This window comes from Papaver somniferum, unplaced genomic scaffold, assembly GCF_003573695.1.
Source record: "Papaver somniferum cultivar HN1 unplaced genomic scaffold, ASM357369v1 unplaced-scaffold_128, whole genome shotgun sequence".
NCBI classification, from domain to species: domain Eukaryota; kingdom Viridiplantae; phylum Streptophyta; class Magnoliopsida; order Ranunculales; family Papaveraceae; genus Papaver; species Papaver somniferum.
The window spans coordinates 2,924,337-2,929,450 of NW_020621936.1; the positions used below are offsets into that span (position 1 = coordinate 2,924,337).

Sequence of the window (5,114 nt, forward strand, 5' to 3'; positions counted from 1 at the left end):
TACGATCTGGGGTTGTAACGGCCCCCGAAACAGGTAGCCGCTACGAATTTGCCACGTGGTAACAGCTACGGACTGTCGTCGAATTTTATTTGTAACAGAACTGCGTAACGCTGGCAAGCCGTTACTACGTCGCATATTACAGTTTGAAGCCGTTACTACCTGGCAGATTGTAACAATAAACCGTTACGAACTTTTCGTAACAGAAAAAAATTACTGCCAGTCAACATTGACCTGGTCAAGGTTGACCAGCAGTTCATTATTTTTCCCAGAAACACGCCTGAATTCAAAAATAACTACCTACAAAGTATTTCATTCAATTCCACCAAATCCAATCACACATTCAACAACAATAGTAGTCTATTCTTTTAACAAGAACTACTTAAGAGAATACCTAAGTTTTTAGGGAATACAATGTCTGGTTAGAAACTTAAGAGAATTTCTAAGTTATCTGTGGCTTAAAGTTGTTTAGAACTTAAGAGCATATACGATAAAACTCACATAACTGTCTTTGCCTTCTCTTGCATACTATTTCTGCCTCAAAATCTTCCGCGGTTGGTTTATCACCATCAAAGATATCAATAACCTTTTACGAAGGTTGCAAGGACTGAAATTGCAAGGACTGATAAGAGATCCATCACATATGCCACAGCTGCTCCCTGAAATAAACCAAACATAATTTTCATTGTTACACATCAGCTATGATTTTGACCACGTTATATAGAACATTGAGAGAGAGAAACGTGATAAGATGATTACCTTCATGTCTTTCATAACCGATGCTTCATCAATTAGCGGCATATCAAGGGAATTTCTGCACACAACCAAATAAATGCCTTCATGTCTTTGATGACCGAAATGATCACAATAACAACAAATTGAAAATGAATCAGTTATATCCATACGTTTCCGCTGACAGTTGTTTCTGCTTTGGTGCTCTTTGTTGATTCAATGTCATGAGGATCCCGGATGCAGATACTCTTTATACTGATAATTCATTAAGGCGCAGCAGTTGTTAATGTTTGTCAGTACAAATCGCTAATAAAGGAATCAAAATCGTTGAAAGGGCATACTTTCCGGCATCGCCAAAAATTTTCTGAAGATTATCTGTTGATTGATTCGCTGGAAGATTCTCTACTACAACAGTGCGTGACTGAGTTGCAAATTAAATATCAGAGACAATTTTTTAATTAATAAGGCGGGTGAAAAAGGCTGATTTCTAAAGTAACAAAAGATACCTGTGCCTCCTTGACATCTATAACAGGCAAAGAACGAGCCCGTTTTACTTTCTTCCCATCTGAACTTACAACCTGAATGGCAGGACAACAGTTCGAAACAAATTATACAGGGGGTAAAATCTGTCAACAACTTTAATCAGAATACGAATACAACTTCTCAGAGAGAGAAGCAAAAGGAGGCCATTAAGTTCATTTATAAGATGGTAACAAACTCACAAGCAGAGATGACTCCTGGAGAGCAGCCACCACCAATTCATTGTTTTGGGTAAGCTTTTTCATTTTCCTAAATGACGCAATAATTCCAACAGGGACTGCAAGAGTCACAAGGCCATATGTATCATCAGCACAATATAGATCCATTAAGCAGAAAACCACAATAGAAGATCCATTAAGTAGAAAACCATAATAGAAATTAGCAAAATACCAAGATGTCATTGGCAGAAATTAAAAGCATTACCAAATATCTCTTCAGAACCTCATTGATACAAATTAAATGTCACAAAAACAATTATACATGCAAATTTTATACGCCTGGACACTGCAAAAATTCCATCAGATGAAAACTACTGCTGGAACTAAGTTTTACACATAAAAGAGACTGCAAGAATTTATAAAGCACATGCAAAAATGAAGGAATAGAAGTATAGAAAACGAAAAAAGACATGAACGTAATTATCTTATCATCGGATCTACACTTAAGTCTAAAATGATGCATATAGACATTAACCCAACCATTTTACAAACTTGAATAAATACCATGGACTGGTTAGTCCAACTGAACATCTACTCATGGATATAATTTGATAAAGCGACCTATGTACCTAAACATTGCACTGGCTTACTAGTCTCTACCAAAATCACCAACTTCCAATTAGATAAGAAATTCTAGCATTCCTTAATAATACAGCTTGCGGCCTCGTACTCGCTTAAGGCCTTTCCTTCAAAACAATAATTAAGTTAAAATGAAAGTAACTAGGCACCCGACAAGTGTTACCCCAAGACATGGCTAAGTACAGACAAACATAAACTACTTTTGAAGTATTTAGCACAGGCTATTCAAAGTAAACATGAGGCTTGATTTGGGAGTATAAAAAAATCTGTCTCACGGCCAAATCAAAACTATAATAATGCCCCGTTTCACAAATATTTACTAGAGAGTCCAATTCCCATTTGAGATCACACTAAACATGGTAGATACATACAAATGCTAAATGACTATAATTATTGATAGAACACCAGAAATCCTTAGATCCACATGTACTAAAAGCATGATCCACTAAATCAATTAATTATGCTACTAAAGAAATCCACAAGATTAATAACCCTATAATTGCATTTCCATGTAACCAATCGAAAACTTGTACAACCCTTGTAGATTATGTGGCCACATGCATCATTATTGGACAGATTAGTATAGATAAACCTGTTTGTCGAGACTTACAAAATATAAGAGTTGCTCAAGATACTCATTTTATTCAAAACAAGATCAACCATACCTTTACTGCTAACCCAGCTATATATATGAAGTCGTACATTACGTGGTGCCGTTAGCACAACCTCATATTACTAGCTAGTATCAAAGAGAAATGAGAGTCCTCTTCTTTCAAGATCTTTATCGAACACTTTGCAGGCATGAATCTGGTGGTACAGAAAAAGAAAAAAGACATGAAAGTAATTTCTTCACATGGCTAAATGAGTGCCTGCACACAACCAAATTAAAGACTAAATTCTCATGAACAGTCTTATCACCAGTGTTAGGTGTACAATGAGCTGCAACCCTGTAATTCCATGGGTGCAACTTAAAACAAGAAACATTTTTGTTAAATGGTTGCAGCTTAAAACAAAAATTGGTAAGGAAAAGGTTGTACCAATTTAGAAAGAAACCTTTAGGAAAGGCAATGCCTGCTTCTAGACTGTTCTCAGTAGAACCACCATTTCCTTATCCTTCATATCCTCCATCCATCTCACAGCAGAAACTCCACAATTCCATGCTTTCCCTGCATTTAAATCCAACTTTGATCTTGGTAAGACATCCACTTATATAAACTCAAACACACAAACAAAACCATGGACATCTTATAAATTCAAGCATCTTATCATATAAATGTTACTACTCAAGCAGCTTCCTACCCCATGAACTACTCTCCCACTTCTTCTTCACATCTATAAAATCAAAACCAAAAACATCAAATCATCAATCCACTCTATAAAAAACACAAATGAATAAGTATTAGAATTGAATGGAAACGAAACTATCAATATACCTGCAGCTTCCATTCAGCTTCAACTGCAACTGCCATTTAGAGCACCATTCTGCAGCTTCAATCACTTCCCTGCATTGTTCATCTAGTTGCCCAGCTGCAACTCATTCTTCTATTCCCGGCAATTTACAGCCAAACAGCCACCATTCTGCAACTCGTTCTATTATCATATAATACAACAACACTACTGTTTGACCTAGCAATCCTTCCTTATGACCTCAAACTGCATCACCAGAACCAAGCACGCATTTCAGCTACCTCCTTCCATCATTCCTGGAATTTCAATTCACCACCTAAATCAGCTGCAAACGCTCAAATAAGCACCCATTTCAGCTATACCTCCTTCCATCATCACAGCAAACAACACATTAAATCATCAAAAGAGTTGGCAGGCAACATTAGCTTCTTACCAACTACCCTCTTCTTCTGCAACAACAACAAGACAATAGTTGCAATTAAAACACACACAAGTCATATATCAACAAACAAAATACTAATTTTTTTACAAAAAAGAAAATCTCACATGTTGGATCCTTAGTTGCACATATTTTTTCTTCAGCTCCTTCTTCCTATCTGCAAATATCGATACATGTTCACTCCTCTCTCATCAGTAACAATATAATCAATCGAACTCTATCACCATCTTCAATTGTTTCTTTTGTAATCCTGAACACAGAAAACCCTGGTACCTAAATTGGGGAAAGAGTAAACCAAAATTCCCTGTGAAATCCAAAAAAGAACCCTAAACATCCATCCATTCTTTAATTAAAAACAAACCCCTCAAACATTATTCAATTTATAAATTAATTACACACAAATCAGAATTAATCTGAGAAACCCTAAATCAACTTACCATTTCTGCCAAGTTGAATCCACACTTGATTTACCAGCACCGCCATGAATCACCTGCGTTCTCAACAGATCCATCATCTTCTCATGATTTCTTCACCTCAAGAATAAACCCTAACCTAACTCTCTCCCAGATTTATCACCTCACACAATGAACCTAAAACTCCTACTGTTCTCCTTCGTACATCAAAAATTACACCATCACCCTCATCATCTATACAGATTCATTAATCAACAATCAACGATTTTTGTGATGAAACTAGGGTTTCATCGCCTGGGAGGAGATGAGAGGAGAGAGCAGGAGCAGAAGAGAGAAATAAAAACTGAAAATGAATCCCGATCTGTCGAACTGCTGAGATATCCTCAAAAGCACGCATGTGAATCGCACACGCATGGGAGGAAATATCCTCTGGTATAACTCATCGTGGGTGGAAACATAATTCCACGCATGTGAATGGCACACGCACATTCTGAAGGTGTTACGACCAAGTGTGACCAAGCGTGTGACTCGCACTCCTATAAAAAATTTCGTAACGGCTGTCCTCTGTTACGAAATTTTCGTAACGTCCATTTGTAACGGGAATTTTGTAACGGCCTAAATCCGTACAAACTGCTGTTACTAATCCGGGAATTTGGTGTAGTGATTGAACATCTCTTTTCTGGATGGTTCCTGAAGTATTGTTCCTGTACGAGTAGTAATTCCAAACCTTGAGTAATTTTATTATTTAGATGTCAGAGATTTAGCAGCTGAAATAAAAAATCTAGAAGA

General features: G+C 36.8%; 1 long non-coding RNA gene across 10 annotated transcripts; it reads right to left on the minus strand.

Annotated features, from left to right (window-relative positions):
- Window positions 1-283: 283 nt before the first annotated feature.
- Window positions 284-4,656, minus strand: LOC113331797. Of its 10 annotated transcripts, XR_003351197.1 has the most exons (13): window positions 4,350-4,656; window positions 4,186-4,216; window positions 4,020-4,069; window positions 3,907-3,922; window positions 3,500-3,798; window positions 3,366-3,398; window positions 2,732-3,232; window positions 1,452-1,546; window positions 1,236-1,307; window positions 1,071-1,150; window positions 903-984; window positions 757-811; window positions 284-656 (listed from the first exon to the last, which is right to left on the minus strand). It is a non-coding gene; the product is annotated as an uncharacterized LOC113331797 (long non-coding RNA). The 10 variants fall into 10 exon arrangements; XR_003351195.1 differs by having other exon boundaries at window positions 3,500-3,922; XR_003351192.1 differs by having other exon boundaries at window positions 3,500-3,769; window positions 4,020-4,216.
- Between the last annotated feature and the right edge of the window lie 458 nt (window positions 4,657-5,114).